This window comes from Manihot esculenta, chromosome 13, assembly GCF_001659605.2.
Source record: "Manihot esculenta cultivar AM560-2 chromosome 13, M.esculenta_v8, whole genome shotgun sequence".
NCBI classification, from domain to species: domain Eukaryota; kingdom Viridiplantae; phylum Streptophyta; class Magnoliopsida; order Malpighiales; family Euphorbiaceae; genus Manihot; species Manihot esculenta.
Genome location: NC_035173.2, coordinates 11367956 through 11380067, shown reverse-complemented (window position 1 = coordinate 11380067; position 12112 = coordinate 11367956). Strand labels below are relative to the sequence as shown.

General features: G+C 36.3%; 1 pseudogene; it reads left to right on the top strand.

Moving 5' to 3' along the window:
• The first annotated feature begins 10401 nt into the window (after window positions 1-10401).
• On the top strand, window positions 10402-11410 carry LOC122721562 (annotated as a pseudogene).
• Window positions 11411-12112: the final 702 nt, after the last annotated feature.

Here is a 12112-nt window from a genome sequence, read left to right as displayed (position 1 = left end):
CGTACAAGCTGGATTTACCTGCTTCAATGGAGAGAATCCATCCGGTTTTCCATGTTTCTATGTTGAGAAAATTTGTGTCAGATCCGGGCAAGGTTCTTAGTGAGCCTGATATGGAGATCCAAGAAGATCTCACCTATGTTGAGCAGCCAGTGCGGATCCTAGACACCCAGATCAGAAAGCTGAGAAACAAGGAAATCCCGATGGTGAAAGTCCTTTGGAACCACCACAATTTGGAAGAATGTACTTGGGAGACACGGGAGTCCATGCTCCAGCAATATCCCCATCTCTTTTAAGGTTAGATCTTTATGTGTTTTTGTAAGTATGTTATGTTGTTTGCTATGCATGTGCTGGTTGAGAAACATTCGGGGACGAATGTTCTTAAGGGGGGGAGAATGTAATACCCGGCTAGACTCCGGTATCGGAATTCCTACCGTCCGGTGGAATTTCAGATGTCGGGAACCTCTAGAAGGGTAAAAACACGTTTTATAAAATGTTTTCATGAATTTTAATGTTTTAAGTATGAAATTAAATGAGTTTTTTTTTGCATGAAAAGTCCTTGGAGGAAAACCCAGGTTCGGCCGCCGAAAGTCAAGTTCGGCCGCCGAACATGCATGCGTTTTGGAGGCACGTTAGGCCCCCGAAAGCATGAGTGAGGGAAGTCCAGGTTCGGCCGCCGAAACTCAAGTTCGGCCGCCGAACATGGCATGCATATGGAAGCACTTTCGGCCCCCGAACGTGGCCTGGCCAGCCACCTATAAAAGGGTCGCTTAGCCGAAATGGGCGAGCTTTCTCCCATTTTCGGCCACAGCTAGCTTCCGACCTCCCTCTTCCAAATCTAGTGTTCTTCCTTCAAATCCCCACCATTTTTCTTGAGTTTTAAGCTTGCATTGAAGGTTTTGAACTTTTGAAACAAGTTTTGGAGCTTTGGGAACTCAGGAGCTCATTTTCGTGGATCTCCAAGTTTAGGTCGTCTCCCTCTCGATCTTCAAGAGGTAAGAGCCGATCTTAAGCTCCTTATGTGTTTTAAGTAAGATTTTATGAGTTCTTTGGGTAGAAATGCATGTTAGGATATATGTTGAGTTATCGGTTAATATTGATGTTTTGAACAATGTGTGTTGATTGTGTGTGTTTGAAGTGTTGTAGTTGGGGTATTTGATTGTTTGAGACCCCTAGGAACTTGTATGCATGTTCTAGTTGAGCTATATGCATGATTTGAGGTTTTGGGAGGCAAGAGGCTCATGTGAGCCAAGTTTCTGCCCTTTGGGAAGAAACCAGGTTCGGCAGCCGAAGGGACTTTCGGCCGCCGAACCCTCCTGTGGAGGCAGCATTCGGCTGCCGAAGCTTGCCCCCGAAAGAGGACTTTCGTCTCTGTCTGGGAGATTCGGCCGCCGAAGGTGCCGCCGAACCTGCCTGACTTTCGGCTCTGGAGGGACTTTCGGCCGCCGAACCTGCCGCCGAAAGTGCCCTATTCAGCCATTTCATGCATGTATTTCTATGATTATTTCATGATGTTTTATGGGGTTTTTGGGGAGTATTTTAGAGTTATGTTCAAGTATGTTTGGTCCCTCATTTGAGTCCACCTGTGTAGGTTCGGACCCGAGGAACCGAGGACCCCAGCAGTAAGTCCAACTGCTTCGGTGTTGTCAGAGTCTGCCAGAGGTGAGTGGAACTAAACTTAATCTTTTAAATTAAATGTTTTATCATGTTTCATGCATCATGATTATGCAATAGGATGATTGCATTAGTATTCACGAATATGCCGCATTGCATTGATTGTTGTTGATGTGGGTGAATGTTGGATGACCCAATTAGTCCATGACAGGAAGACCAGGACCCCATTCTACGGCCTGGCACGATTGTAATGAAAGACCAGGACCCCATTCTACGGCCTGGCACGATTGTGAGACTCGAAGACCAGGAGCCCAGAGGAGGCCCTGGGATAATGGTAAGTAATGTATGAATGACAGGAAGACCAGGACCCCATGCTACGGCCTGGCACAATGTTAGCTTGGACTAATTGGTGACAAGTTCACCCAACCCTTATGTGAACTGTCTGTGTTATGATGCATTTCATAGAGCATAGTATTAATGTGTTTTAATAGCTCCGCTCACTGGGCTTTTAGCTCACCCCTCTCCCTTTACCCCCAGGCTTGCAGGTACAGGATATAGCAGGAGTCCGGATAGAGTAAAGAAGTCATGTTTATGTAATAGCTAGCAATGGACATGATCAAATTGTAATGTAAAGTCTTAATCAATATAGTCATGTAATGAGATGATGTATATGGATATTAGAAGTGTGCTTGACCATAGATTGTGCTATCCCTTTAATACATGATCTTAGAGATTTTAATGATGTTTATGTAAACCAACTCAACAGATGTTATGTCACCCATTGGGGGCACTGATGAGATCCCATAGAGGGATCCAAGTTATGTTTATGTTTATGCACAGGTTGAGTTTGGTTGATGTTCATGAAAAGAAAAGTTTTAATTTTTATGTATGTAGTGGATCATGTATGGGATTATACAGGTTTACAGGTTTTATGTCAGGCTTGCTACGGGTCCCGGCGGCCTTAAGCCGATCTGGATCCTAGCGCCGGTAGCGGTCCGATTTTCGGGTCGTTACAATAGTTGTCTTATTTTTTAAGTTATATTTAAAGCTTTGCTGGCTATGCCACTGTATAAGAACCCTCCTTCCTTTTCTTTTTGTTTATGACTATCATCTGTGGGAAATATGAATGGGAGTAGTTTCTTTTCTTTTCTTGAGAATAGCCAGATCTGTATAAAGGCTATCATCACGGTCTTCGAAGAGCAGCTGAAGGTGGATCTTCATGAAGGTGCAAGTGTACTGCTTGACCTTAAAGACTACAACCAGTCCGACTATAATGACTTTTCAGTGTAACGACCCCAACAAGGGGGTTGGTTTGTGCAAGATTGATTCCAAGGGCTAGGCTAGGTGGTTTTTTAGAATATTCTGATGTGATTTAGGAGCTTCTATAAATGTTATTCCTCTGTCTATTTATTTGTCTTTGGATGTAATTCCTTTAAAACAAATAGGAATCACACTCCAACTCACCGATAGATCAATAGTCTATCGTAAAGGCGTATTGGAGGATGTTTTGGTCTAATTGGGGAAATTAATTTTTCCAGTAGACTTTTTTGTCTTGGACATGGAAGATGACAATTCATCCAACTCTATAAATTTATTGCTAGAAAGACCATTCCTCAGCACAGTTAGAATAAAGTTCGATGTGCATAAAGGCACGCTCACAATAGAGTTTGATGGAGAAGAGGTAAAATTTAATGTCTACGATGCAATGAAGTATTCTGATGATAATTTTTCTCTTTGCAGCATAGACATTGTTAATCCTCTCTCTCAAGGAGCATTTGAATTATGCAAAGAAGATAAATTGAAGGTAGTTTTAACCGAAAACTTGACAATGGACTGCCTTAACAATAGCACATCGCAATTCAGTGAAGAAATCATAGAAACAGTCCACTCATTGCTCACTTTGAGCCATAAGGCACCAGAACTTGAGTTAAAAATGCTTCCAGCTCATTTAAAATATGCATTTTTGGAAAGTAATAACACACTTCCAATCATAATCTCCTCCAAGTTAAATACTTCAAAAGCAATGAAGTTGATTTGGGTGCTGAATGACTATGAAGATGGAAGTGGATGAACCTTAACATGCCACTGAAGTCTAGCCTAGGACAATAAACAAGGGCGCTGCTTGGGAGGCAACCTAGGGTTACAGGCTTGCCCAAGCCTGTACAGTCACTCATGAGTTTCTTTTAATTTTAATTTTTTTAAATTTATTTATCTGTTATTTTCTACCTTGGAGCAGATTAGACCTTCTGACAATTCTGGACCTTATGGTACCTTTTATAACCTTCAATAGTCATTTGGGTGGTAAGTTATTATTTTTAAAACTGCTCCAAAGGAAGGTAAATTCTATTCTACTTGCTGTTATGTAAAAAAAATAAATAAAAAAGAAATATATATATATAAACTTAACCCTATTTTCATTTTTCTCTTCTTCACTTTTTTTTTCTTCCCCGAGAGCCTCTCCCTCTCGCGTCCCTCTGCATCAACAGGTACACCACCCATGGCGAGGACCACCCAGCCTGATGCTACCACCACCCAGCCCGAAGCCCGCTCCTCCTTACGCCGCTGCCGCACTTCATCAACGATGCCAGCTGCCTCGGCGACTGAATCGCGCATGCCTAGCATATCCATAGCGCATCACCCTCGTTGTCAACTGAGCCACCGCACTGTCTTTGGCACCCTCATCGCCGTCCTCTCCATCGACCTCAACAAAGAGACAGAAGCACTCACAGGTTAAGGGGAAGACCCCTATTCATGAACTGCCCAATGATGATGAGGAAAAAGAATGGGAGGTAAAACCCAAGATTTTAAAGCAACTCTAGGTCTTATCATTCCACCACGATCGCGCTTATTTCGAATAGAGGACAAGTTAGCGCCAACGACCTTAGTAGCACATCCAAAACATAATGATCAAACCCACCTAGTCAGAATTGAGGCAAAAATGCACCACATTAATACAAAGTTAGATGTCATCCTCTCTCACTTGGGGTTACAGATACCCCAGCCATCACCGGCCTGAGTTTTCGGCGACTTACTCCTTAGAGAAGTTCTCTTTGATTCACTTTTGCTAATTTATTTGTGAACTTCCCCCATTGCTTGAAATCTTCTACATTGAGGACAATGTGATGAGTGAGGGTGGGGGAGAGAGAAGTGATTGGGATAGAAGTGCTTTTTGTGATGGGTTGATGTACATATATATTTATAATATTTCTGCTGTGTCTGGAAATTTTTTCTGCTATTTTTACTATTTGTGCTAGAGGCTTGCCCAAGCCTGTAAGTTTTTTTCTGTTTCTCAACAGTTTCTCAACACTTGCACTTGCTGAATTGTTCATTTTGTTAGTTTTTTTTAAGACTTGTTTTAAAAGCTCATGAAATATAGTCCTTATTTAAATAATTGATAATGAATGCATGTTCTTTTAAATGAGTTATTGCCCTTTGTTAAGAATGATTTAAAGGATATTATCTAGACCATATGATTATGTGAAAATTAAGGAGTGTCAAAAAAAAAAAGAAAAAAAAAAGAAAAAAAGAGAAAAAGCAAAAAAAAATCAGAAATTAATGCACTCCTATGATCCATTCCTCTAGTTACTTGATTATTTGGTTACCAACCCAATGGTCCAAGTAATGCGGTACTTGGTAACCCCTTAAGGTAATTCCGTATGGAAAAATCGGTGTTTGGGAGAGTATCACCCCTTTGTGAGCTGTTTAAAAACTCGCTTCATGCCCTTTAATCTGGTAATCATGAGTGGAGCTAGTAGCCACCTGAGCTGAATAATCTGGGGCAAGTAGCTCAGTAACCATTTGTTTCACATTCACTCCATCGGTTTCAGGCAAGATATAGTAGGAAGTATAAAAATAATCCCCCTAATCTTTAAATTTTATTGGTTTAGTCAAAAGTTCATAAGAGTCTATTCTTTTAAAGAGCAGTTTAATATTATATGTCATTCTAATATTTTATGTGCTTGAAATTGAATTGAGGACCAATTTTATGTCTTAAGAAACACGCTTTAAACATGAAACTTGTTGAAGTAAACTTTAGTGAAATTAAGCTATTTTTGCTACCAACCTATTGCAAGACAATTTGGTTCTTTACTTTAGACAAATTAAATTTCAGATTGGTTGAGGATAGGGCTGAGTTTTATTGTTTTTATTTGAATTTCTATGCTTGAGTACAAGCAAAGGTGCAAGTGCGGGGGAATCTAATGAGTTACAAAATTCATCACTTTTTTCCTTATTAAATTCCATAATTTTGCTATGATTTTGATATAAATAATAAATTTTTACTTGGAATTTTATTTTGCACAGGTTTTTGAGCGGAATTTAAGAAAAGGAATGAAAAGAGGCTGAATTGGAAGATTTTCGGACTGGGGGTTACAGTCTTGGGCAAGCCTGTAGCCCAAAGTGATGGACAGCTCCAGATTTCAAAAAATGCCACCTCAGCCCGATTTTTCTAGCTGTACAAGGATAAAATCAGCTTCAAATTGGAGCAAATACAATCATATTAGGATAGAGATAAGATAGGAGTAGTAGAGTTTATTTTAAATTGAGTATTTTTATCTTTTTATTGGGGAAAAGTCTAAATAAAGGTTGCCCAAGAATTAACTTAACATCATATTCTCTCTTCCTCCTCTTCTCTCCATATTCAGCCGCCGCCGTCGCCCCTTCTTGCCGCCCCCTTCTTCTCTTTTCTTTAGTTTTTACAATTTTATCATGGCCCTTAGAGGCTAAACAATTCTTTCCAGTTGAAGGTTAATCCAAATTGAGGTTTTATTCAAGTTGTGAGATTATGTGCTTCAATTCTCTTCATCTTATTTCTATTTTCTATTAATTTTTATTTCGAGAACACCACCTCCATTGTTGTCTTCTTAAGAATTCAAGAGGCATATTGAATCTCTTGGGAAGATAACATATTGCTAATTAATCCAATTAAATCCATAATTATTTAATTGGGTTAATAACAAGTGCCAACAAACATATTAGTTTGTTAAGAAATTAGTATATTTGGTTTAAATAAATTACGTGTTTTTATTGATCAAGTTTGGGTTTTCTTTCTTAATGCAGTTAACTAATTAAATCTACAAGCTTGATGGGGTTGTTAGTTAACTAGAAATTAATTTAAGCGTGAAGCAAATTAATTTAATCATAAAAAAGAATTGGTGGGATTCACTTGTTTGACCACTATAACCAAACAATAGATAATAAAATAAATTATTTTTCTAATCAATGATCAACTGCCAAACCCCTAGATTTGATTATCTTCAGCTGAATTTAATTTAATTATTTATTTCACGATCTCAATTGCATTACTTGTTTTTCTTTTAAGTATTTTTGGCTTGCCCAAAGCAAAAACTAACTGTATAAAAAATTCTCTTCTTCTCACTTTTTGTATTAAACTACTCTTCTATTTCAACTAGTCATCTAAATTAAACAGAGCTAAGATCTCTGTGGGATCGATACTCATTTATCTTATCTATAAGTTCTTATTAAAACAAGGAAATGGAAGTAAATTTTAATTGACAGATTCGACACTTGTCAGCAAGCTCAATTTTGAATTTTGGATTGCATCCCAATTCTCTAGCATCCTATCCTTTCATCGCCCCCTTATATTTGGCTCCATGATCACCTTTTTGGCTGTCAATATGCAACTTTTTGATCTAGAAACACTGACCTTTCCCAAGCCAGTGAACCAATCTCATTGGATTTACGTTTCTTGGTTGACATGGGGTTGCTTTGCAGGATTGGTGGTTTTTATTCTGTCTCCTGCAAGTCCAGTTGTACCACTCCATGAGCGTGTGTTTCACTAAGATCACCCAGCTTCTCCAGCACCTGTAATAGACCCTCTGAAGCACTTGCAGAGGCACTTGCCGCCAAACACCCCGACTCCCCCTTGTTGCCCGTTTAAATAGGATCGACTCCAGAATGCAACACATGGAGGGGCATGCTCTAGCTCTTGATTAATTATTTTTTCCCTAATCATGGACAGTAACCCTGAGATTCCACCACAGGCTTGCCTAAATCAACATGCCCTAGAAACTTACTCTCTTACTTTCTTTCTCTTTCCATTGAGGATAATGTTTGAGCTAAGTGTGGTGGTAGTTGTGGACACTATGATCAAAATACTAGCATACACTGTACATTCTTTGCATTTAATGTAAAATACTTTTTTTTTTACATATTTGCTCTGTTTCTCACACACAAACAAAATCATGATAATGAGATCATCAAAGCCTCCTTCATGACCCCATTTGTTTGCTCACCCTTGAAACTTTGATTGAATCACTTATAGTGGATTTGCATTCATTAGAGGGGCTTCTACTGATTTTTCTTTTTGCTCATTGTGGTTTAAATTGTTGTCTTAAATTATTAGTGAGATGAGCCAAGCTTGTAATTGTGTGATAGGGATGGCATGCTCAGTAACTTCTGTAGAAACTTGCCTAAACCGTGACAAGCAAACACAAAAAAAAAATGTGCAGCATAAATTAAAACTTGCTCCACTGGTCCTAAACTATGAGCAGAGCTTGTATCTACTTAAAGATTGTGACTAGCTGAGTAATCGGGATTGGGTATCACAAATATGCACTTTCACGTAAAAAAGTTGATGACATTTCAAGCAAGAACAAGTTCTTAAATTGAAAGTACATTGCAAAACTGCACTGAAATGGTAAGGGCAGGGTGTGGTAAGTGCTGCATAATCAATCCGAAAAAAAAATTTATGCTTGAATGAACATTAATAAACTCTCTCTTATAAGGAAAGCACCTTTAAGCCATAGTTCGTAAACAGAAACTTGGATGGGGGGTCATCTCAGTTCATGCTAGTTACATTGTAACGCTTCAATCTTGGAATCTTAGGTGGTAAATTAAGTGGAATACAGGAACAAGAAGGGAGGAATTGTTGGTCTAAATTATTCTATGCTTGAGAACAAAGAAATGGCTAGGTGTAGAGGTATTTGATAGAATATAATTTTAGCACACATACTGCTCTATCTTTAGCACTAATTTGAGTGTTTTCTGATTAATATTGTGCTTTTTGATGTACTTTCATAGAAAATCATAGGAATGACTGATTTAATGAAAATAGTAAAGAAAATTGCTGAACAAGACTTGACCACCGATTTGGGCAAACCTGCCAGCTGATCCTGCTTCGTAGAGACAAAATTTACCCAGAATCTCTAACAGAAGCTGTTAATGATTTAGTCAATATTGGAGTAGAGACTTGTCCAAACCTCTGGAAAAATCGATAGTCCGCACCAGATCTCAATAGAAAGCGTAATTGACTTCAGATTTGCAAGAAAGATTCAAATCTCCTCATTTAAAGCTGTTGAATCTCACATGATATCTTCCCTCTAAGTGCAACATGGTTTCTCCTTCGAATCAAGGAATCTCTTCTAAAGAAAACAAATAAAAAAGAGATCCCTAATTAAAGTAATTCAAATCAAAATCTTTACAAAAGCTTGGCAAGAGTTCTGCTAGGGTTCAACTGCTATAAATTCCTAGCTTAGGCGATAGCCGCATACATCTCTTTTCCAACCGAATTCTCTTCTTCATTTTTATGTTTTCTTATAGTCATATGTGGCTAATTTCTTGGTTTCTAGTTGGAGATAGGTTAAAGTTTCAGTTTTTTCATGGATTGTGACATCTAAACATCATTATTCATCTTTTATTCATGCAATTTCAGTTATTATTATTATTATTACTTTAATGATTGCTAATAGGGCCCATTGTTTATATTTTCAAGGTGATATATTGTTAGTTTGGATGTTTGAAATCTGTAATTGCTTGAGTTATTCAACAACAAATAACAATTACTGTAACCCATTAACGAATTGCATAATCTAACTTAAACTCACCGCGCAGTTTTGTTTGTTGGTTAGAATTGGGTCTCTCTAATTCTTAAGGCGATTGATAAATTAAATCCAATAGATGTTCTTTGAATTGTTTGTTAGCTAGGATTAATTAGTAAACATTTCTTAATTAATTTATACCTAAGGAGATATTGGTTATGTGGAGTATCTCTCATAACTAGAACTAATTTATTGGAATAAATAAAAATATTTTTGTTCCTATAATCAATTCTCACAACTGAAATTCCTAATTTTCAATTAGAATTTATTTATATTGATATGATTTTCTCTTTATTATTACTTTTATTAATTATTTTAATTTTTTATTTTATTTTCACTTTTCATCAAAAATCCCTTTTACGTGTTTATTTTTTTTAGTTATTAATTGAAAATTTTTAGTGTTAATTCATTGTAGATTCAATCCTATTCTCCCCATACGCAATTTATATTTGATTAGATTTGAATAGATTTTTTTTTTTTTACTTCAACACTGATCAATATAATTTAATTTTTCTAATTAAATAGTATTTTAATTTGAAATGTTATATAACTCATTAACCGATTTGAAATATGATTAGAATTTAATATTAAAAAGTTTAATAAAAAATAAATTCGAGTCAAATTTTCTAAATTAAAATGATCAATCTAAATTTATTTTAATACAAAACTTAAAATACTCTAGGATTCAATTAAAATGACCAACGGTAGTCCTCAACTCTTTTATTGATTTCCTTATCTATGTCAGTAGTAGTAGTAGTATATATATATAATATATATAACCAAGTGTAAGGGTAACCTGTTAAAGGTCTATAAAAAGCTCCATTCGTATAGCTCATCCATGGATATCAGCGATGGATGCGAAGGTATGTAAAAAGTTATGAAGCAGAGAGTTGCTGTATAATTAATTTGTATATGCCAAATATTTCTTGTGCTTAAATCTTTTTGCATTCATATGTATAAGTAGAAGATTGTGCTGCGTCTCAATATTATCAACTGCCTCAAATGCAAGATGGAGGTTTTGAAAGCTGTTGCCAAACTTGAAGGTCTCTATTTCTTCTTAAAAACACTACGTATATGCATATATTTCTTACGCATGCTCAAATAAATGGTTAGCCTTCCAACTTTTCTTCTTTTTTTTTTTTTTAGGGTCTTGGAAACAATAATATATCTATTATTAGCCATAATTTTTTTTTAAATATTTGTATTTCAATTAAATATGTAAATCTTGATATAATTAACTAAATTTCAAAATTATGCAAGTTTAAATAATTTTTTCACTTTAATTAGCCGTTTTATCAGTTTTCGTCATGTAATATCTATTCTTATTACTATTGATCTTTTGATGCTCAATGGATGTAAAAAAGAGATGATGGAAGAGTTTGCTATGGTGGTAAAGTTGGATTTCAATGATAGCCGTAGACAAGTAGAAAAAAAGGAATTTTGGACACTTTATTAATTTTATTAAAATTTAACCCTCCATTTTGTATAATTTATTTTATAAAAAATAAATTTTTAAAAAATTATATAAAATTGTTAAAAAAAATCAATGGATTGAATTTTTATAAAATATTTTTATTGCAAATGTTTGAATTAAATTATTAATATGAGGGAAGGTTTAAATAATTACTTTGACTGTTAGGCGTTGAAATTATTACCATAGTAGGGCAGGCTTACAACTATTTTTTACTTTGGAATTAACAGGTATTAATGAGGTGAGTGTTGATGGTAATAAGGGAGAATTGACAGTGATAGGAAATGTTGATCCAGTGCTATTAACAAAACAACTTAGGAAGAAAAAGAAAGGGGCAGTAATCATCAGCGTCGGACCACCTAAGAAAGAAACTCCGAAAAAGGAAGCACAGAAACTTTGTGAATCACTCCCTAGTTACTGTAAGCAATGCCAACTTGTAGCTGTTGGATTCTCACCCTATGATGATGGTCAACTCTGTTCCATCCTTTAAGGGAGATATCTGTGTCTGACCTCACCTTTGTGATGTAATTAAATAAATTATATATGCATTTCCAATTTTATATATTGATTATGTTGATATCCGAACAACCACTAACCGAAATCAAATTAGACTTGTGAAAATATATAAATACATACTTACTTCTGAAGTTTTATTCACAACAAGAACATTTAAAATTTGTTTTTATTTGTCCTTATAGAAGATTGACAATTTAGTGACAAATGCATTGTCAAATCATTGGATAGCTGCAAATTAATTTATTCTGGCCAATGGTTGGAATTTATTTTATTATATAGAAAGAATACAAAAAGGAGAAAGTGAGAAAAGAACGCAAATGGAGGATTTTTTTTTTTTTAGGGTTTGAGGTTCTCTGCCCCTGGGCGGAGGAGTTTCGACCTTGATCGAAAATGGCTTCCTCTACATGTCGATGTTTTATGGTGTTTTGTATTTTGGTCTTCGTCTTCTTGTTTTGTGTAGTTTGTTTGGTTTTCTTTGCTTTGCTCCACCCTTATTGGTTCTTTGGCCTAAGAGAGGAGGTGTTGAGTTTTCATTGGTCGTTTGTTTGCAGGTCTCAGTGGTTTGCGAGAGGTATTTCTTTGTGAATCTACTTTGGGGGTCTTGCTCCAGTTCTGCCGATTAGGGAGGGCACTCGATTGTGAGACGTATGCATCTCGGGACCGTACCACCACACCT